Raw genomic sequence first — 24,232 nt, forward strand, 5'->3', positions numbered from 1 at the left:
AGTTAATAAGTCTTCCCAAGTAACCTCATAGGGCTCTAGTGCTCTGCTTTTTCTGAAGAATGGCCTGAATTTCACATTTATAAGCAGAACTGGATTTTAAGTTCCTTTCTTCCAAAATTGTCATGATAAGAGATTTTGGCTCCATTTCAATCTCTGTCAGACTATTGGTTTTATATAGACTTGTTTATGACTACCGAAATCTTCATAAAGATATCTTCTGACACTCCTCTGTGTACATGCGGTCTCTACCTTCTACAAGCCCCCTTGCCCCCCCTACAGATGTATCATATCTACTTTGATATTTGATCCATGTACACCCGGTAGGAATCTTGTGACAAATTGTTCTTTTGTATCACTGCCAAACATCTCAAAGTGAAAACATACTTTGGGTGGGGAGGGGAACACAGGTGAAAGTTAAGCAAAAGCAAAATTAGGGACCTGCTAATAAGATTAGATTTTCTAGACACTTTTAGTCAATGCAAAAATAATTGTGGGAATATAAAAGGTTTTTTATGGTCAATTATTCTTGTCTTAGTAAGTATCTATAATCATAACAGCCACTGAATAGGTAATAATCCTCAGTAGGAAGAGGAGAAACTTCCCTGCAGGACCATAAGTAAGGTAAAACGTTATCTATCACATGCATGCATAAAATATATTAATATTGAGATGGTGCCAGTGCTAAGGTCAGACGGTTAGATATCTTTTCTTCCCCAGAAAATATACTATTCCACCTTATTGGACTGTTGACATCCAATTGATCTGCATTATTGCTCTTTGGCAAGTATATGTGCACCTAAATGTTTCAGATAATAGGTATTACAGTATTAGGTAAAAGCTTCGATGGAGTCTCAAGCAATATCAAAAAAGTATAAATTGCAAAATAGGAAAGGTGAAGATGACACCAGAAAGCTTTGAATGAGATGCCATTTTGCATTTAGAAAGACAACTGGGAAAGTTAAGACAAAAAAGAGGGGGAAAATGATGTCCCCTTGCTTGTTCACCAGATGCCCTTAAAGGCTTACAAATGACCTCTTAGCATGAATGAGTTTCTCTTGGGTTTCAAATACTATTTATTATCTGGGAAAGAGATGAGGAGGAAGGAATGATAGAAAAGCCTGGCAAATTATGCTTATTTGAAGGTAAAATGCTTCCCATCAGCAGAGTAATGAGAATATACTGTAAGTGTCAGCTGGATGTTGACATATTAGTATTTTTCACAAGGTCCTTCACTGAGCGAGAAGTACAAAGAACTTTTCTGGGGAACAGTCCTTTTGGAATCGGAATCGAGCTCCATCACTATCCCACACATCATGCCTGGGAAATCCAGCTTACTCCTGATAATGAAAGGGGAAAGGGAAGCGTGTTCTGTAAATAGGGAGCTTGAACCCACATTCTCTGGCTGCCACCCAGATGTCTCTCAGTACAAATGGGCTCATCTGATCTCTCCAGTCAATTTTATTCTGGAAGGTAGCCAGTGGGCCTAGTTCATGACCCAGTGATGTCATTATAATTCATTTTCGCTCACCACCAAGCCTTCTGAACTTTCCATTTTACAATGGGTCTTTTTAATAAAGAAGGCAGTCATGAATAGAATTCATAAGCACTCCTAATGATTTATAATCTTTTTTTTTTAATCTTTAAAATGGACAATCCTGCCTTCTCTATCAAAACCGCTTAGGGAGGTTTATTTCTTCTGTCATAAAACACAGTATAGATTTTATAGGTAAAACGGACGCTATTGTCACCTATTTAAAAAGGGGAGCTCTCATGAATATAAAAAGTTCTTGTGCGGTTCAGCAGAAGAAATTTACTGCAATAAAGAGGTAGTTACCGTATCGGTGGTTCTTCAGTTATGGCAAACGTGCGGAGGCTTTTATGGGGACGACTGGCGCACTTTCCCATCCCTGCCTGTGAGGTATTGCAGCTTGCAGGGCCCGGTACGAGCGCGGCGGCGCAGAGCGGAACAGCTGGGGCATGTATAACCTGCAGCCTGTACCTGCACAAACACAACACTGCTGAACTTGGCTCCAGTGCTCTCCTGAAGCCTTGCCTCGTTGAACTTGTTTAACCCCTCCCAGCTAAAATAAACTTTCCTGAGATTACTTCACTTATCCTCGGCATGGATCTTTTCACCCCTGGGTTGTAGGAGCTGAGTGGATGATCAATGCATTTGCAGCCTGCACTGTAATTTAACTTGCTGTGTCTGACAGGAGATGTGGAATTGCTAAAGAGAGGCTTTACTTGTAATCTTCTTATCATCTTATCCTGGAGTGTTTGTGAAGGGGGAGGCCTTTCCAGCAGGGACTCGTTGTTGAGGGTTAATGCTGAGAAAGAGAAATTGCCCTATAGCGCGTCTGACTCGGTGACCTGATAAAACATGCTCTGGACAGCTCATGAACTCTAGCCTCTCACTACAAACTGCGCTTAGGCTTTTCTACACTGACATCACTTGCCTTCCTTTCATAAGCTCATTAAGAAAAGTCACTTGCTGTAAATATGATGGGAGGGAAAAAAAAAAAAAAAAAAAGCAAATCTTTTCTCCCATCCTCTCTTTCTGTCTTTCTTTCTCTCTTTCATTTCTGATGCTATTTCAGATCTTCCTGACTGAACAATAATTAGCACGAGTCTTCTGTGATTAATGGAAATGAGATGAATGGCTCAGCAGTACTAAGAACAAGAAGGAGGCGAGGATCAGTGGCACAAGGGTAAAAGGTGCAGGAAGTCAGTAACTAAGAGATCCTGGAAAGAGGACCTGAATTAAAAGATGGAAGGAAGGAAAAAGGGGAATAAGTAGAATAAAAGGAGTGAAAAGTGGAACAAGAACTGAGAGAAACTTGAAGCTGATGAAAGAGAAGAAACACCTCACTTGAAATGGAAAAACTGAAGGAAGCTCAAGTGTCTGGGTAAGAGCTAAGAACTGCTTGCTTCTAACTGGAGCTGTGCAATGGATTCGTTGCACGGCCTTAACGAAATGGCTTCTTTGAGGAGTAAGTAAGAGGGAAGGGAATGATCCTTCCAAGCTGCCTTTGACATCTGTGGGAATCTTTGTATTTCCTTTACTAAGGGCTGGATCAAGGTCTAGGAGAAGGGAAGTAAGAGGGGCCAATAGGAGAAAGCACAGAGACAGTTAGTTAAAGTAGAAAAGGAAGGAGAAGTGGGATTTTAGGTTTAATCAAGAAGCTAATGGGGAGCAGTGACAAGCCATGAAAACCAGTTTTTTTAACATAACGTCCTGCAGACATAAGTGAAATGTCTTAAAGCTTTCACATGCAGTCATACTGTAAAGTTGATAATCCTACAGAAGCGCATGGAATTAATTAAAACTTCTTTAAAGGGCTATTAAGGGGAATTCTAACTTCTTTACTGTCTGAGTGCTGTTTCACACAGTTGTTATTGATTAGACTTGAGTTGTAAAGTGGTTTGTAAGAATTAGGGAAGGGCAAATGGTTTAGAAATAGACACGGTGGGTGTTCAGACTGGATCAGACCAAACTCAAATAGTTATGGCTACTGTATTATTAGATATTCCTCTCATTTGAGAGGGGAAGGGGAAAAGCAACTCCCTTGGGTGAACCTCAGAAAAAATTTCCAAGAAATCTTTTCCACATCTAAGGTTTTTTTGGTAGGAAGGGGCAGTCAGATCTGAAGTCTGGAGAGCTTTGCCGGTTGTGAGCTACATGCAATGTATGTGGCCCATCAAACCATAGGTGCCTGTGATAGGAAACGTACTCCTAGGTGAGTCTGCTTCTGATTCTAGTCTTAGTTCAGTTTTATTAGTACCAGATTTGATGTAGACCTCACTCGTAGACCTCACTCATAGTCCTCAATGTGACGAGCTTTCCAAGAAGGTGCTGTTAGCTCTGAGAGTAGGGAGGGGGGGACATGCACCCTGTGTGCTTGTTTAGATGATGTGTCTATCAGGAGATGACCTCTCTTTCCCTTACTACCTGAAGACAATCCAAGTCCAAGATAAATACGTAGCTGCCTTCAGTTACATATTTATATACAAAAAAATAAGGCACTACTATTTTCTATACTTCTGAAGTACATTGTCCCCAGCATGTCTTATCCAGGTCTAGCCATTCAGTTACTCATGCCCGTGACCTTCAAGCTGAACTGCTAAAATGCCTTCTGTAAGTCCCAAGAAATTAGTTATTGTCATCAGTTAAACCTCCTCTCCTTTTTTACCCTAAATAAAGTAAACTTTTGTACTAGATACCTGTTTTCTCTCTTTTTTGCATCAGGAACATGTGACCGTGCAAGGGGTGTTTTGGGGCAACTCCAGCTCCCAGCCATTGGAGACTACCCTGATGCATAATAATCACATTCACAGGTTAGTTAGGTTTTTTAGCTAATATAATAGTTTGCTCCTCCACTGTCTTTTTGGAAACCTGCTATGAGGACCTGTCTTTTCTAATGATTAGGAGCTTTCTTCTAAATTCCAGTCTAAGGGTACATAAGCCAGTCTACGGTCCTTTGTTCTTGTGTCAGCATTGCCTGTTTGGTTACAGAACTCTTTGCTCTTCTATCAGTTTCTTCTTGATTTATTTATAGAGTGGTTATGTCTCTTCTAAGGCTTTTGCTAGAAGAAACAACCCTACTCTGTTCTTCTTCTTGTAAGACTGTCTCTCTGGCAGCACTTGGAGTAAATGGGAAGAGAAGTCCCCACATAACATCTTAAGTCCCTTTCAGTGGGTGTAAAAGTACACTTGGGGATGCAGCCAATCCTCTTTCCAGTCTCTGAAAATATAGAATAGATTCACAGGTGGCCTTTGGGGGTAGCTTTTGTGTCTCAGCTTGAGTGCAGCCCAGCGTTGAACTTTGCCTTTGACTCTGGTACAACAAGATATACACAAATGGAAAATCTAAGGCAGAGGAATGAAGGAGTTGACCTGTTTATGACTTCAAGGAAAAAGTAAATTGGGAGTAGCGGGAAATACTGTGATCTGTCAGTCTGATTACCAGCCCACACTTCTCTATGCATTTAAGCCATCACTATCAGCTGCAATCCATCTAGTATCATGACCCTAACCTCGTTATCTTTCAAGGTCTTGAGTCTTGGGGTACTCAGAGAACTTTTCTCTTTCTGGCTTCCCATGACAAGAACTGTTCTTTTCTTCCCCCTCATCCATCATATTTCACAGAAGATCCTTAAATATATCTAGAGTTTGCAAAGCTACCAGTTTTTTTACTTTGCAAGTATTTATGTTGCAAACAAAAAAACCTGATGCTAAAATCTCACCATTCCTGTTGGCGAAAACTGAAATAATTGCTCAGTGGAAGAAACTGTGAATTTTCACAGTTTTATTCTGGGACTGAATTTTGGCCATTTTTGCAGTGTATGTGTTTTTAGGCGTGCGTCTGCATTCAAAAGGCCTGGAGGAAATACACCTCTTATGTAGCAGAAAATCATGAAAAAGTTTTAAGCAAACTGACCAAAAACACTTTCATTTTTCGTAAACCTGATTATTTTGACCTTTACTGTGAGGGGGCGAAAAGCATGAAACTTGGATTAAAGTCTATAGATTTCATGGACTCCAGATATTGCAATCTTTAGTGTCTGACCACTGTCTTTGAAATCACCAGTGACAGAGATCACTCAGTACCAGTTCTCTATTTGTCAAATGAGATCATAGTTACCTGCTTCCCCAGAACAGCTATTTATTACTAAATGCATAGAGCTAGGTGACAAGCTTTGATAGCCCGGAGAGATGAGCACTGAGTGAACAGAATTATTAGAGGTTAATTTTCTGCCAAGACACCTACCTACCTTATAAGGATCTCACGCCATTCAGTTGAGAGGATTTTATCATGGACTTCAACAGATGGATAACATGGATCCTCGGTTGTCACACATGACCAAGCAGTTCACATTTCCTCATTGACAGATGCTTTAATTTGCCTGTTTAGAACATGGATACAGACTTTTTTTTTTTAACTTTACAGCTGGGACTGTGAAAGTTATTTTAAAGACAAGCAAGAGTTAAAAAAAAATCACCCTTATTTTCCACAGTAACTTCAGTTACTCCTCAATTAGGAGGAAAATAGAAACTCCCCATCTCCAGGAGAGCAGTCTGGTAGCATTGTTAGAGCACAGTAGCATTCCAAAGACAAAATCACCCAAAGAAGGGACCACAAAATTAATCTAATCTGGTGCATTTACGGAACACTTGCTTGACATTTGGCGCTCCTGTCAGGCCTAATAGAGAGATTTTTACCTGTATTTGCCTATTCAACATATCAGCCCCTCAGCCAATTTTGGAAATTATTTCTGATTTATGACTCTCATTCTGGCGAGTGTCGCCTCAACCTGTCAATTATCCCTCAAAGCAAATGCTAAGTGAATGCTAGCTGGGTAAAATTAATAAAGGAAACCTTTACTTTCAAAAAAGGTAGATGCAGGCTTATGAAAGGGATGATTCAGCCAAGCTTTAACTCAATTTCTGCCGCCGATATTTTCTGGTGACATGGCGAAGATGCTAGGGAAACTAAAATACAAAGAACAAGGATTGTGGTGGGGAAACAAATGTTTTTAACTCCCCTTCTGTAAAGCTCCTCAAGATGCCTTCTGTCCCATCATCCTGAGGTCTGGCTCTGTATAATATCTTTAAGTCACCTGCAGAAGCATAACGTCTCTTATTTTCCATTCTCCCCACCCCAAGCACACTCAATGCAGAGCAAAGAGCTGTGATTTCATGACGTGCTTTGGGTTACACTTCCACCCCACGCAGACACGTCTGGGCAAGCCGCAGAGAGAAATACTGTTAAATTCCCCTTCCCTCTCCTTTGTCTCTATTTGCATCAGAAAGATTACATTAATCTTTTGTGGTGAACCATAAGGATCACCAAGTCTGACAGCCGGTGCATAACAGGCCAAGAGATGCCTGCTGGCAAATTCCTGAACATCCAAGAGTAGTGTGTGGTTGCACCAGGTGCCACGTGGGCAGGAAGACCCACTCTGTATAGGCCTATTGTATGGCCCATGGGAGACGGTATAGATCCTTCACTTGCTGACCATCTCCTGCCTGGATAGTGCTCAGCTTTTGCACCTGAATGGTTTTAGAGACCTTGTGCTGCTGGGGAAATTCCTCATCAGCACTTGGAAAAAAAAAAACTTTTACTCACAGTCATTCAGGTAATGGCTATGCCATTTGATCAATCATTTTTCTCCTGAGTTTGTGTTTGTAGGACTATTTCTAGAAAGGGGGAAGCCTTCAAATAATCTGCCTGCATTCATGGGAGGTTTCAAAAAGGGAAAGAGGGGTCGAAGGCTTTTTTTTTTTTGGTTATACAAGTCTCATTCATCCAAACAGTGAGTCATCATAGTAGCATGTGATGAAAGGTTGGCAACTGAATACTATGTGCCAGTTCTTTGACTTTAAGTTGGACTAAACTATGACCTCCTGTGGCTCTTAAAAATCTTTTGATTTGAATCCTGGATCCTTTCAGGTAATTTTGTCCAATATGAAATATTACCATATTTCAAAATGTGGCCATTAATGCAAAGTGAAACAAGGTAGGATTGATTCTTTCTTTGGCTTTCTGAGAGAATGAGGTGGTCCTTTATGTTATGGACCTGAGTACAAGAACAGTCTAATCCCTAATATTTCTCTTAGAGATATTTGAAAAAGAAAATTGTTGTAAAATTCTGAATTAAAAGTTGATATTCTGCTACATATTATTTTATAAACTTCATTGCAAATGTAGTCAATGAGATGATATTTTTATCAAACATGCAATAGTAGTGAGGTTTTAACTTCTGAAGACACCGATCTATTTATTTCTGTACTTTCCTGTGAAAATTCATGAAGTCTTGCAAGGTTTTCAGGAAAAAATGGGTCTCTTGCATCAAAAGGAAAAAGAGAATACAGATATATATATACACACACACACACGCACACACACAGATATATATATACGTACATATCTATCTATGTTTCCTGCATTTTCACCTCAGAATTTCATACAGTTCTTTTCTTAACTGTAAATCTGTGAAGGTGTCAGTCTCTGGACCAGGCAGACTCCAGTGATCTTCCTGATTTTTCAGGGCTGAATCTGACTTCATGACCTCCAGACTTCGGTGTTAGATTTATACTATCAGCTTTTTTTTGACCTTTGGGAAACCTGGATCTCAGATACAAAAGGACCCAGATGGCCTGAGTGCCAGAGGTGTTGCACACCACCAACACAAATTGAATTTTAATAGGAATTGGGACAGCTCAGCACTTCTCATTATCAGATTGAAGATTTCCTTGATCTATGTGAAGCCGGATTGTATTTCTTTTTTATTTGACCTATTCATCAGGTCAAATTACCTTTGCATAATTAAGGACATTCTAGTTCCTTCACTTTAGGATAAGAAATATCTCACTTTCAGATATGACTGGGTAAGAATTTACATGAATCAGGAAAAAAAAAGAAAGAAAAAAAGGTGTTCTACTTCCATCTCTCACCAGGGAAAGCGTGGACTATACAAGTGGTCCATCTGCCTGGAAGAAGCCTCTGCGTGACTCCCTCGGCATGACAAAATCCTTATGTTACTCCATTTGGATCAATAATTTCTCATTTGGGGGGCAGCAAGGCCCTGTGAAAAGTGTGGTTCAAATCAACTGGGTCCTGCCGCAATACTAAACCAAGTCACTCTGCATCTGAATGTTTATACTGTGTACATCTGGGTTAGGAATTTCTTATTTGGGGCCTGGCTATGTCACAATTGCGTCAACTCCCTTAAAGGGAGGAGGAAAAAAAGAGAGAAGTCTGGTTGGGTGTCAGAAACCTATATAATTAAAAGGCAAGAGTTCAGTGTTCAATGACACAATGGAGAAATGCCCTGTTTTTCTACAGCCTCAGGCTATTGAACCACAAATAAATCCCATTTTAATGAAAGAAATCTTATTTTGTCTACAAAAATTTGAAAGTCCAGGAACATAATGAGTGTGCAGAGAAACCTCACATCATCCTGGCTGTGCAGGGGTTTGCCTGCACACCCTCATATAATTATACACAGACCGCATATGTACCTTTATCACAGGCAGCTGGAGAGAAATGAGCAACAGTTCTACAGTCAAAGAGAGTCAAGAACCACAGGCTGTACGTTTTTATGTGACTGTTACTCTGAACAACCTCCTTTAATTTTCCATTCTTTCATTTTAACAAAAGCTTGAACACTTCTCCATTGATTTGCCTTTTCCACAGAGAGAGAGACAGAGAGAAGGCAGGAGTAAGAGGGGTGGGGGTTGATTTCCAATATTATGTAAAACATTTGGTTTCATGAAGCAAGCTGGAAAAGGGGATGAAAAAAAAACCCTTTAGGAAAATAGTTTTCCATTGAAATCAGTGTATAAAGTAGGTCCCACTGGGAATATGTTTTCTCAAAGCTAGATTTTTAAACTCTTTCTACACTTCCCATGCCACTTGTCAGCAGAGAAATGAAAGGGAAAAAAATAACCCTTGGGGTTTCACAGCTTTGCACATTGAAGAAATGAGGGATCACTCAATGGTTATCAGAATTCAGCATTTCTTGTAGAGGAAGAATCTGGCATCCCTCAGACTGTTTCACGCTTGTGGACATAATGCCTGGAAAGATTAATTTATTGCGGCAGTACTTTTGTCATTTTCGAGGACTTTTGTGTTGCTTTGTTTTCTACTATGTTATTAGAAGCCACCAAAGGATATCCTACATGCCATCTTGTGTGCGTGTGTGTTTTGCAGAGGCACATATCAAAGTCATGCGGTTAATTAGCCGCAGCATAACGAAGCCACCCTACTCGCACTGTATGCTGAGCACTCTGGCCACTAAGACAATTCTAACACTATGAACCCATTAACTCCGGCTACCAGACTGGCAGAGGCTGGTCACTCCAAAAGTACTGAATGTGGGTCTGAGTCACAATAAAATAAGGCAACAGCTGTAGGGAAGATGTGAAACAATGCGAGCGATGTTGCTAGAACATGGCATGTCTGCCTACAGTGAGAATGAGGAGTTCGCAGCTCCCCTTGTTAAACTTGACACCCCTCTTTTCCTCAAACCAATGATTTGATATGGTGCTAATAGTCCTTAAGAAGAAGACTCCTCCGTGGCATAACCCCAGTCTTATTACCCTCACCTTTGCAAGCATGTAGATGACTATGCAAGAACGGTTGGACAAAATCAGATATTTATCCAGTGCAGAAGTATCTCTCCCTCCCAGCAAATAATTCCTGATATGTGAAAGAGGCAGCTGTATGAAGGTTAGCGGTTGCAGCACCTATGAGAAGATTTTGCCTTATATGAATATGTAAGGCACCCTTATGAATCATGGGTTTCTGGTTTGACCAAATCTTCCAGTTCTCAGGCAAAACCACAGGGTTTGCACAATTTCCTTTCAAAGCTGTAAATTAGGTAAAAGCTCGCTCACAGGAGGGCCCAGATTTGTGGACAGGCTTGCTCAATGTATTTTCTGAACTCTCCCGAACATGTGTGGACTCAGAATGAACTTTATACCCGATAAATCAGTGTGACTAGATGCGATCTACCATTAACAGCTATGCTAAGAAATTTGTATTGTTTGGATTCTACCACATATGGTGGAGAAACTACTTCTTCCTTCTACATTTTCCTCTCAGATTATTTCTTTTCCCTTCAGATGTGTTTGTTTATGTATATTGTGTGCATGAAAAGAAAAACAAAATGTAAATATTAAAATCACTGATGTTGACTTCTGGGATAGAATTGCATCATAATTTACCGTATGAATAGAAATGCAAAAGAACCCTAGACAACAACTGTCAGTTATCACCTGCTATGTTGGCACCTGATTTCTGTGTTTGTTGAGCACTTTGCCCGTTTCCGGATACTTCTGGGGGCTATTGCAAGAGATGCGACAAATGATTAGATGTTACTGACATATCATCATATCATATTAATAAATTTGCCAGAAGTGGAAGAAACACAGACTGCATTACTGACTGTTCTTAATTGTTGCCCCTGGAAGTATGGCAGTCTTCTGGCTGAAACTGGGGAAAAAAGTCCATCCCTTTACCTCTGTGGGACCCAATTGAATAGGGAGTCAGCAATCCAGTGTTTCATGTAGCTTGATTTCACAGGACGTTTTAGGGATGGGGGTGGCAGAGGAATCCTTGTGACCACTGCATATGCCTGAGCAGTTCACTGGTACCTGGCCTGTTGCTTAGACATTGCCAGTTTCTCTGCTGAACTACGTCATGTTAGTGATTGGCAGCGCCTCGCTGTCTGCCTCTGGGAATGCTGGTTTATAGACCGATGGGTAGGTCAGCCTGGATACATATTTTATAAAGCTACTCATGCATATTCCTTGGGACATCCTTCGATGTAGCTGAGGGCAATCTCAGGGCAAAACACTTTCTTCAGATACTTGCATGCAATTCCCACTGAGGCTAGAAAGAGTTGCCTCCCTGGAAAATTTTGGCTCATAGTATGCATTATTGGATCCTGTAAAGCTCCACTTAGAGCGAAGGAACATGAGCAGACCATGCTTTGATTCCAAACAGTGTGAAAAAAGCTATTCCTTTTCTGTGGGATTTCTGCCTTAACTGACACTTGTTGGTGTGGAAAACTACAGACCACATTGTAAGGAGACTTTGCTCTCCGACACCAAAGTTAGTTGAGAAACTTTTCGTCGCTTTTCCCTCCAAAATATATGCAAAAGAATTGGAGATTTCCTGCCTGCTCTAAGCTAGGAGGAATCGAGAGCAGGTATTTATTCACATGTTACTCAGCTGCCCATTTGCGAATAGGGGGGCCATGTTTTCATAGACCATGTTTCATAGGCAGCATGTGTTCAATAAAACGTTTGTACACTTGCCAAAAATCAGGCTGCCAGAGTGATTTTCATGGATTGTGTCAGCAAATGTTATTAGCAAATTGTGTAGTTAACCTGGTGTAAGACTTTTATTACTGCTGGGTATACTTACATATCAAAAAGCTTCTGATCCCCGCCCACTCTAAGCCTTCGGCAAAGAGAATCTGTAGTTTTTTTAAGAGACTGTGTTTACAGCTAACTAGTATTGTTCTTAATCCTGTAAATGCTATGTGGGAGAGAACCCCATCAGTTTCAGGCTTAATTAGTTTTGGCAATTAGTTCTCCTGGAAAGGACCATGAACAAGGTCCAGGAGGCTTCTCAATCCATTATTCCTCTTCAGAAATGAGCCTTCCTCTGGCTGTGTGAACCTTTGCAGGCATGAAAACAAAAAACAAGCAGGGTAAGTCCCTACAGATATCGCCAGCCTGACTGAACAAGAAGTTGTGCTGCGGGAAGGCATGGTGAGAAAGCTGTTAGGGTACAAAGGAATAATCTGTGGCTATTTTATCTATAGGGAATTAGAACAAAAAGCTGTGCTCTACATCAAAGACTCCATGACTGGAGACTAAATCTTTTCATATTTAGCATTATGTTAGTAATTACTGATTTAGGGAAAAAGAGAAAGGAAAATATATAGAATTTCTCTGGAGATGTCATTACATCACCATTGGTATTTCAGATTCTGTTAAAGCATCATATTTTATAGAATCTGATTAATTTAAAAAAGTTTGTTCTTATTCTGCATCTTTGTACATTATTTAAATCTCAAAGTATCTTAAATTTCCCAGTTATATAGTCGTCTTGGCTGGGGAAGACAAGAGGACAGATGACTCTTTCTGGGTTAAAAATATAGCCACTGAACTGAGACTCAGGATCTCAGCTTGTAGTGCATCCTTTGTGGAAGTTGCTTGCATCTCTTTGCCTTCTCTCCTTGTCTGTTAAATTAAAAGCTGATCATGAGGCTTCGTGTCTTCCATTCTTTAACTGTCATGATCAGGAGCTGCGTGCAAAAGCATCTCCTTAAATAATGGCAGTCACAGCTTATCTCTGTACTTGGCTAAGACTTTTCGGAAATACAAAAAATAAATGGTGAAGTCTGCCCTGGGTTTGGAACAAGTACAAACACATGAAGCGGGGTCTGCTAGAGGTGTCGAAATAATCGTTTCCTTTTGTCCTGGTGCTGAGCTCTGTACTCACCAGCATCAGATACTGAATGCCCTTGTACACCTGGAAATACTCTGGCCTGAAGCACTGAGGACACTTTACTCCACTCTGTCCAGTATGAATACATAGACAAATCCACCTATGCTTCTTCGTGGGTTTGTTCTAGCCGACCTACAGAATTTAGCAGGGAGTCAGAGCAACATGAATCTGCCCAGGAATTTTGCTTCTTGAGCTTGACTGGTTTTATTTCCTGATGTCTTTTGTCCAAGGGGCTTTAGTATTGGTCAATGAGCTGAGAAAGGAGGGCTTGTTATAACACCTGATCTAGGTTAGGTACGTCATGGGGGTATATGCCCTTTTAAACTGCCCTCCTCATAAAAATCGTGATTCTGGGAGGTTTTCCTGATTTATTTCAGATAATATTGGGAAACCATGCTATTGGGTTCTCACCAAATTCCCTTGAAATCCAGCTGGACTGCAGTGGACCTCAGTCTGTTCAGATATCGCCAGTTCTGATGTGTCAGTCACCTAAGCACATGCTTAAGCTGAACTGTATGAGCAGTCTTATGAGCTGCCTAATTTCAATAGGATTTTTTTTTATTTCTTATGGTTTAAAACTTTCTTAAATGTAACAGGTACATTAACACTTCACTGCTCTGGGGAGTCACATTTAAGTGGCCCAAAAATCATGCCACAATATGGAAATTTGTCTTGTTTAAGGGTTAAATTTTGTTCAGTCATTGTAGCTATGAAACAGGTCAGAAAGGAAAAACAAGAGGGTTTGGACATGGGAGACACCATCACTTTTTGATTCTGGAATGAATACTTCCATCTGTGTTGCACGCTTCTGCAGAAGAGGAGCCCCCAACATGTGGTGCTGGCTGGAACGAGAGTTATGTCAAGATCCTTACCGCAGTGGTTATGTTACAACATAGACAGTAGGAAAACTTTTTCCATGCACAGCCCAAATAATGACCAGGGAGCTGAATGAAAGATAGAAAGGAGAGGTGGGAAGAGAATATTTGGAAATTACACCCAGTCCTTCACTCCACAGTGCTGCCCCAGGGTGTCTCTCAGGCCTCCCTTATAGCAAATCACTTCTGGGCAGATAACAGAGCCTTGGATTTTTCTGCTTGAATAGGAAATGGTTAATGCCATCATCACCAAGAACTGCAGTGTGTGAGGAATAAAAGCGAGACACTCTGCCGATCTGCCACCAGGAACATGCTCCGTGTTAGACATTTAATCATATTACTGCTCCCAAAGCCATCGGAGCCAATTTAATCAAATTGTATCATGGACATGGTGGTATTGTTTTTCATGCCTATTAGGAAAATAAAAGTTAGCACTTATTAAATGAGGATCCTCTTGCATGTTGATTGCTTTGCTAATTTCTTGGTGATAATCCCTTGTTTTGTCTTCCGTCAGAAGGGTGGATTTCTGTCAAGTTTTGCAGCAAATACCAGCATGCTGCAGGGTCTCAGACATCAGCTGCACATAGGAAATGAAAAATAAAAATAGAACCTTGTTCTTCTTGTGCTCGTACCAATACCAAGTCAGAACAAGTACAATAAAGTCAATGGAGTTATTTCAGTGTAAAATGAATGGATGTCAGTGTGACTGAGAGAGGAAGAAGGATGTCCATCCATTTTTTTCTGGCAATAACTATATTATCACCCTGTTGCAAGAAGGTGTGCAGAACATAGCAGAGAGACAGACAAACAAACAGAATGTGATAGTGAATTTTGAAGGTGGCACATTTATCTGCTAAAAATCACCCAGTGGCTTTCAGCAGGGAAAATGGGTTTTGACAGGATGGTGATATGAGGGGGGTACATATGTCTCAAGAAATTGGGTACTGATCTGATCTGAGAGAGAAAAAAAAAAGCGTTGCATTTGGTTTAGACACAGGTGACTGGAACCGATTCTTGTTATTCCTCCACATTGATGTGTGATGGATCTCCAAAGGGCTATTAAATATATGAGCTGAATTCATGAAGTTTATATGTTAGGCATCCCAAGGCGCTCATGGGAATATGATCCTACTTTTTTCAGCAGTGTTTAATGATAAAGGAAAGAAAGATGATCCAAACATTAATTAATCATCACAGAAGATCAAGATGAAGTACATTCCTTCCCAGCATCAATTGGCTAAATGAATGAGGCAGATTTTGTCCTTTTTTGAAGCATCAGTTAAAGGCCACTACTGAGACAGGAACCTGTTTTGATGAGACATTGCTTTGTTCCATTAAGGCAGATCCTCTGTTCTTAAATAAAATGCTTTGGCAACAGCATGAACAAGATATACCACACATTCAGTTTTTACCATTACAGGAGTCGCAATTGCAATGATACTTGAAAGAATGGTATTTTTCTTCCTTTCTTCCTGAATCTAATTTAAAGTTGAAAGAAGGTTTCTGGAATAGTAACAGAGCAACAGTAACCGCTGATTCTATTCAGCTTACACCCAAATAAAATGGTTCATTTCAGCTAAGTACAATATCATGCAATGCTGGTTAGTTTAAATGCTTTGTTTAGAGGGTTGTTTTTTGCTTAAAAAAATTATACAGATACTGCTGAACGAGCAGTTAGGAAACACATGTTTCCGAACTGCAGTTACAAGTATTGTAAAATATGATTGATACCATATGCTTTCATTCTTTTCTTTTCTGCTTTTTAAAATGCAAATTAAAATTTAAAAAAGGGTTTATACTATTTTTATATTTCAAAATTAATAATAATAATTAAAAAATATCTGAGCCATGTGGTACCAGAGGTTATTGCTCTGCTCTGCCACTTAAGAGACCCAGGTTTGATTTTGGGTGGAACATTTGTCTCCCTGGGGCTGGAGGCTGCTGTATCAGCCAGCTGGTGGCCAAGTATTTAAGCCAACTCAACCAATTAGTTGAGTCCTCCCATCCGGTGACTGGACTCGTTCAGTGTATGTCTTGCACATTTTTTGCAGCTGAGATATGAATCAGGACCCTTCTGATTTGTGTGTGGCTGTTCTGCCAGGTTAGCCAGAGGACCTGTGCAAAGCATGGCTTGCTTGAAAAAATACTCTGTAAATATGCTGTGGAGGCATGAAACAGTTGTGTGTTTGGTCTCCTTGACATGGTGGAGGAATGGAGATGGTCATGTCACTTTGGGGCAACGCATAGAAGGAAGAGTCTGTGGAAATCAAAAAAGTCAGTGAGGTTTTGAAGGGGTTATAAAGTAAAGCTAGGCAGACACATGAAAGCTTTTCTTCCAGAAAGATTGGTAGATCTTATCAGAACATTAAATCCAGAACCTAATATAGTCAATATTGATAATGCTACGTCATTCCAGCTGCTTGGGTAAATCTTCAAAGACATCTTCATCTATCCCTAATGAAGCCTTGCATGAACCCCCGTGGGCTCCTAACCTCATTTCAGAGCTGTGCCGACACAACACTGAATCGAGAGCAAAGAAGACGACAGGGCTCACGGGACCGGTGTAAACGAGGGCTACGGCTCCATTCCAGCGACACAGAAAACCTGGCATTAGGCCCTCCCTAGTACCAAGTGGAAAACTCTGTGGCCACATGATGGAAACTACTGCTCTTACATAAATTTTTCCTCTCTAACCTGAGTTTTTTAAAAAAAGATGTCACAGCTTAACTCTGTCCTGGCGGGCTCTTTGCCAGCTCAGATATTGTCTGTTCATGCCACTCTTGCTTTACGCCAGATCAGATATTGTCTGTCTAGACACAGCCAGTGTAAATCTGGCATAAGCTCCGTGTTGTGCGGCCTGGTTAGTTTGACAAAGACGGGGCTGTGCGTATCTGCCCAATTTGAATTAAGCCGTTACTGCTGAATGATCAGTTAGCTCAGAAACCTGCTACTAATGATAACAGGATGATGGTCAGACAGCGAAATGCACAGAAACTTGCCCTCACTCTCCCCCTGTCAAAATCTAATATTAATAGGGGAAACTCTCTTAAAAGCCAATGGTATAAGTACAAATGCAAATCTTATCTTTGTCTTGTTATTTTAATATTTCATTTCCTTTTTTCCATATGAATTCAGCAACTCTATTATTGCCAACTGTCAGAGGCATGTGGGAAAGAGGAGGTGGTGGGAAGAAAGTAGTTATGTTTATTAGAACAGTGGGAACTGGGGTGGAAAGGGACCCCTTTCTTCAGCTTCCCTGGGGTACTACTATCTGTCTCTTGCTGCACTGCCTTTGGTACATTGGTGTCAGCACGGCAATCCCATATTAAGAGATTTAAGACAGCGAAAATGTAGTGGATCATACATTTGAAAATTTAAGAGGGAACACATCAGAAACCTTTCACACCTATCTAATATGACCTGTAATTCCCTGTTGTTATTACCATTATTTTCCACCTCAAGGGAAATGTTGTGGAGTAAATGAATGCAATCCTTTTGAAAAGTTTCTTTGTCTCTCTCAAAAACTTTTGTAGCTCAGTGCTGAAATAACAGTTGCTTTATGCTAAAAGTTACTTATATGCTGTTTAGTCTGAATATCTTGGTAGTTGACTATGAATTGCACTCCTTGTGAGGCTGTTGTCTTTTCTCCATGTGTTGTTGAAGTGTCATCTTGTTCTGAGAGCGCTTCATATTGCCAGAGCAATAAAACACAAACCAAATGTGCGAGGCTGGGAAAAATACCCGGGAGCATCCTGGGGATGCGGCCTCACAGCAGCAGGTTTCTGCTCCGAAGGAGGGATGTGGACCCGCTCCATGCGCCAGGCGGTGCGAGAGCAATGTGCTCATTCTCCGTGGGCAGCGAAAGGCAGAGTCAGAGCTGGCTGGAAACCTCGCCTCGTCCTCCTTCCACCCCGTTCCTCCGCCCACTCGTTTCTCTCCGTGAGTGCCTCGCCGCTGTTTATGTTTTAGGTGACAAGACACAAACCAGAAATGGGAACGCGAGCGAGCGAGCCTGACTGCGAGTGGCCGTGCTGGAAGCGGCGGGCTGCGATTCCAGCACATGCATTTGGCATTTTGCAATATCCCGTCTCTTCCTCCTCCTCTGTGCTGTGCGGATTCCAGGGGGGTGATTCATCCCGGCGAGGGAGTCCGCGGCTCCTCCAGCGCCAAGCGTTTACGCTGCAAAACGTGAGAGACGAGAAGAGGGCTACTGCTCTCTGATTTTCCTGAAGAGTTCCCTCCTCCTTCCCACCCCCTGCCCCATCCTGCATGGTTGAGAGAGAGATTTTCCTATGAGAAACTTTGCATTCGTGATATAATTCCGTGGTTTTCAACCCAAATTCTTCTGCATTCCCCCCCCCCCTTCTTCTCACAATTCACAAGCTGTGTGAGATTACCAGTACAATTAAAGCCACGGGAAGAGGAAAAAACTGGGTATTAGGCCTTGATAACCCTTTCAGGGTCATTTGCCAATAGGGAATGGGGGTCAGCCACAAATTCCAATTTTAGTGTCAGTGACAAGAGCAGTAATAATCAAAGAAACACAGGAAAGCAGATACGTGATCTAAAATCATCTATAACCAGAAGTGTTTATCTAGAAATGCTACTCTCTGGCAAGATGTCTATCTTCTCCTTTTTGCATATATTTCTTTTGGAGAATAGTCCTTATCTAACATCTAACTTCTCTTACAGTCCTAGTTTGGAAAGGTCTCACTGGTCACACGTACCTTTGGCTAGAAAGGAAGGCTGCTGATTACATATTTTTCTTAACTGGCGAGCGGCTCTTGGAGAACAATGCAGGATATAATTATAGAGTTGCTTTCAAAGATTAAGATAAATGAAGCTGTTGCAGCCATGGGGGTAAATGTTGAAAGGTTCATTGCCCACTGAGTGGAGAAAGAAACCATTTTGTGATCAAAAGGAAAATCAACGGAAAGCTGTTGGGGACGGGCCTTAGGCATATTCACTCTGAACCAGGCCTGGGGTTTTGAAGCGTTGATGAAGTGCACCTGGAGTTTTGATAAAACCCATCTTTGAACATGGAGGATGAACAGGATCCGAAATCAGATTCTGAGAGCTGTGGGAGCTAGAATGAATATGTGGTTCAGGTCTTATTATTCAGATCTATTTTTTTAATGCAATTTTATTTTTAGAGGCAATCAAGACTCTTCTGAGAGATCTTTTGCATTCAAGAAATCAGGCCAGAACTGCAAGTTGATTCAAGCTCCCTATAGGAAGTAGGGTTTTCTCTGCTGGTGACACCCCGACACACAACATTTCTGGACCTCTTTTCTGGCCAGGAGCAACAGATGACTGAGAGAGCAGCTGGGAAAAAGCTCTGAGGTTTGGCTTATAAGAACACATGGGGACTGTTAACTTTTAGTAGAGACATCTATGGGTTTACTTGAACTGCGGCTGGTCCTGAGCCTTGTGGCTCTATGCTATTTTAGCTCTGAGGTTATTTTATAATCTAGGCTTTCCATTCTGGTCTATATCTAACCTAGATAGTTGACAAGGAGCTGAAAACCTGAAAACAGAGTTTCTAATGAACTATAGGCTTTTTCTCTGATTAATTTGGACTGGAAATATAGTGAAATTAATTGTATTTTCTTCCCCTGCCTGTATGGAATTTCCCCTTACTGTCAGTGGCCATTATTAGGAAGTGCATAATCATGGAATAATTTATAACCAACAACAAAACAAAAATAGGTATAGGAAAGAAAGACCTTTTTTTTCCCCCCCAGAGGTTTGGTTTGTCTTTCTAACCCATCCACTGAGCTTAATTTGGAGCAGTCCTTAACTTTGGGCAAGCCAATTCCCTTACTTGTCCTCAGTCTCCCCATCATTTAAATGGTAGTGATAAATGCTGATGTGTGATGTGCATTGATATACTGCATAAAAATGTAGTGCTGTTTACTGGCAAGAATCCTAGAGATAAAAGCAGGAAGAAGACAAATTGCTTTTTAAGGTCTTGCTTACCTCTGGTCGGGATGAATGAGAAGAAATTGGGATATACACGCTCAGCTCATCATTGGCTTGAAAATGTCTGGCAGCATGGGGGCAAAGGCACTGGTCTGCAGCAAAATAAAACAGTCAGAGAACTGCAAAGTCTTGGACCCAAACAGTCTGCTTGGCTGAATAAGCTGTGTCTGTCTGTAGGTGGAGAGCAGTGCCATTATATCACTTTGACTTTTACTATATTCTGTATTTCCCATGACGGGCAAGCTCACCCTTTCCCTACAGGTTAATGACACTGTAAACAAGAATAGCAGAGGACTGGCCAACTAATCAAAAGTCAAAGTACGGGTCCAAGCGAACTGCTCCAGAGAAGGCTGAGACTCGGAGTTAAATCACAGACCCGCCACAGTGCTGTGTGAAGGGGGAATGAGCATTAGCTGATTTACATATAAGAGCCATAGAGCCAACCTGTATGTTGGAAGAGAGAAACCTCAGTCAGGCAGGTCCAGCTTTTGTTATGCTGGGCAGAAACCTGCTCTGAGGCATCAGTCCAGGCCAACCGCGGAATCTAGCAGTTGCCTTCTTGTGTGTGAATGCAGCCAAAATTTTCAGGCATGTGAAGGAAGACCAAGATTTGGGGGCCAAAGACAGGACTGTGGGTAGGTCAAAGTCATCTGGACATTTGGACCATACCCATTCTGATGGATATGATGTCTGAGTCACAAAAATGCCATGGGCCTTTCTGAAATTAAGAACTTAATAAAATCCAGAAGGCAAGATGGGGGTCTTTGTCTACCTTTGTCAGAACTATACGGAGGTGTGAATAGATGTATGATCCTCAGCTTTAACTCACACAGTCCCACCACACCTCATTTTCGTGTGGCTCGGATGTACGATGGCAGGCTATTCTCAAAGTCACAGTGCAGAGAAGCATGCCCAAGCTTGGAAGACTATCAAAGTATATCCAGCCCTGGATGGTCTGAGGACAGGTCTGCAATTCTCCCAGATGGCAGTGTTTATCACTCTGCGTTTGGCACCTGGAAAAGCAGCACAGCAGGTACCATCAGGGTTTGCTCATAAAGTGATTGCTGTACCATGTATTTTAAACAGCAACCATATTTTTATTGTATCTAAGGTGCATTAATAGCAACATGCTTTATGAAAGCATTTGCAACATAATATAACATTAGTGTTTTCTGTTTTGTGGAAAGCAATATATTTGTTCAACACATTTGTGGTTTTTTTTACAGTTTTTTGGCCAGGGTCTCAGCTGGTAATGATTGGCATAGTTTCTTGGACTTCAGCAGAGCTCTGCTGACTTACAGAGAATCTGGCTTCTTGTATGTGGATTTAGCACCAGTGATAAATGCCCAGTCCCCTTTCTTGGGAATTAACAAGTTTGTTTATCTCCAGAATGAGAAAGACAACAGTCAGCAGACCAGCAAATTCCTTTACTGTCAGTATTTCTCAGGATGCTTCTGCAGTGCTGGGTACAGATATGTTGCACTGTGTTTCGGGTTGGCTGGATGGGAGCCATTCTGGTCAGAAAAGCAGGTACAACACTACGTGAACAACCGAAAGGCTCAGGGCATTCGCTCGAGCACAGCACCACACATGTGCCATTTTGAAAAGTCATGACAGATTCATGCTGAGGTTAATGTGCCATTCATTATAATTAAAGAATTCCTATTTATGCTTCCTACCTTGACGCTGGCTCTCAGTCATTAACACCGAGGGTGATAGAAAAGTCCACTGCAGCTTCAATCCATTCAGCTGCTGCATCTCCACTGACAGAGAAGGTGAAGAGCTGCTTGGATGGGGCTGAGTGTAATGCAGTATTGCTGTGGACAGTCTGACACTGATTTTGTAGAGCAACAAAGCTCAGGACCAAGCCTGGTTAGGTAAATCCTTATAAATTTTCCACTATACTTAACAGACCCTGGAAAACATCCAGCCAGCTTGGACTATAGGCAAAGGATCTCATATTTGGCTGTGTATCCTCACTTGTAAGTGAGGAATGAGGGGAATTCATTCACCACCTTCCTTCAAGTTCTTGCCTTTCTAGCAAAATAGAGTCTGTGTCTAATACACTGTGGAAGATGGCTCTTAGGTGGAAACAGCCTCCAGACAGCAAAGGCCTGTTTCCTGAGCTGCTGAGCACCTATCAGCGATACCTGTAGCTGCTCAGCAACTCCGAAAATCTGTCCTTGAGATTTCTTCAGGAAATTCACCTGAGCACAGGATCTGAACAAGCAGATCAGGTACTCAGAAACCCCACACGCTTTCCTTTGAGGCGTGCTGGCCAGTCCCATCTGTACCTGCTGCCCCTTTCAGGTGCCATGCAGCAAGTCCCTGTCCAGCCCAGCGTCTGTGGCTTTATTTCAGGGGGTAATAACTGTGCCTTGGGATCTCCTTAATAATCACCAAGGCGCTAAAGATAGCCAATAGCAAGAAAATTCAGCCCAAAGAAAGTGTGCTTCTTCTCACTACTAAGCGGATGATCCAGTGAGAAGATAGATCACCTAGCTCTATATTTCTCTCCCGCTCTGAACTGTGAGACTAAAGCAGCCATTTGTCCACCAGCAGGATGAAGATGGCAGGCAGCAGACTGACAGTGCTTAAAGACAGTGGTTTTGCTATTTGACATGTTTGGCCAAAGTAAGATTTATATCTCCAGTCACTGGGAATCTGAACCAACTGCAGCTGCATTCTTCGTGCTGGTTTTCTTTTCCAGGAAGTCTGAGCACAAGGGTTGGGAGGGAGCAGGGGGGAGCAAATGGACACAGACTTCAAGTGAAAATAGCTGATTAGGACCATACAAGTAATATATTTCTCAGAGCCAAGATGTGACCAATGCAATGGAAAAGTTGTTGCTGTGGTGCAGAAGGACTGTTTTCATGTAAGCAGCTGAGGAGCAGAGAAAGATATGAAGTCTCAGAGGAATAATTTAAAACACATAAGTAAATCAGGTCACCTTTCAGCTTCAGGGTAGCTGCAACCCTAACCTGACTGTTGTGTCAGGACTGTGACCGAATTGCCTGACCCAGAAATGCATGCCCCACTAGGTAGTATTTATGTGGGTGAGAAGGTCCCCCAGTCCATGTCTGCTCTCTCTTTTAAGCCATAGCTCTGTCAGGTCATTAAGAAAAAACAGGTGAGAAATGAAGATCTAATCAGCTTGTCTTCGCAGGATCTGTGTGCACTTGAATTTGGCTCCTTTATCCAGAGCCAGCAGAAAGAAGCACAGGATACCATGCACAGGGCTTAGGGGTATGCTATTTTTCCCCAACATGGCAAGAAAGAGGAGCACAGTCACTATTAGGACCCATGGACTGCTCAAAGTCTTAAGCCTGGCCACTAACCAGCTCACCCTTTAGGCACGGCGTGGTTGCAGACAGATGAGGGCAGAGAACTCAGACTTGCTCTACCTCAGCTTCTCCCTGCGTAAAAGCCGGAGAATAAACTCAATCCACTTTCTATAAATTGGTTTGAGATCTTTCAGGAAGAAAACTAAGTTGAACAACTTGTGGATCAACACGGAGCTCAGCTGAGGAACTTCTTACCAGAGGATGTTGTGAAAGCTTTCACGGGTCCGAGGGAGACTGAACAAATCCATGCAAGGACCTCACTAAATATCTAGAAATCACATGAGCTGCAAATGGTAGTTGGAGAATCTGAGCGGGCAGTGTGAGGCGCTTGACAGGTTTTTGTACTCTTCTCCATGCAATTGCTTTTATGACAGTTCAAGGGAGGATACTGGTTTAGATTGACTTTCAGTTGCACAGTGCGGCCATTCTTATATTAACGCGCTTTGAGTCTGCCATTAAAAAACATGCACATATGCTCTTTGCTAAGTAGCGCGCAGGGACGAGTGGCTGCTTTCTGTTCATGTGAGGCGGTGAGCCTGTTCTCGTTCCAGCTCGCCAGCACGTAAGGAAGGGCAAGCCCTTCCCTAACCGTCCCTCGCTCCCACAGCCGCTTCTGTGTGTGGGAGAGGCAAACCACATCTCCCTCTGGAAAAAAAGCACTGGAAAATCCCCGAATTGAAACTTTTCTTCCTTTCCCTGGCAACAAATTATTCATGTACAGCCAAATCCCACACTTAGCCTTTTAGGAATTTAGTATTTCACGGGGAAAAAAGGGATATTTCAGACACTGTATCACGACCTCTGGGCATGATTTTGGTGGTTTTGGTTATGCTTACAAAAGCAGTAACATTAAAAAAAAAGGATAAGAAAATGACTGTGAGAGTCTTTACTTCCCAAGTAAAGGTGAAGTCAGTGTGGTGTCCCCAGCACCAGCTGTGATGTCACGCAGCACGGAGGCTTCAAGCTTCACTTAAGGAGTTCGCAAGCAAGATCGCTCATGTCATCT

The sequence above is a fragment of the Apteryx mantelli genome, chromosome 15, assembly GCF_036417845.1.
Source record: "Apteryx mantelli isolate bAptMan1 chromosome 15, bAptMan1.hap1, whole genome shotgun sequence".
In the NCBI taxonomy this organism is placed as follows: Eukaryota; Metazoa; Chordata; class Aves; order Apterygiformes; family Apterygidae; genus Apteryx; species Apteryx mantelli.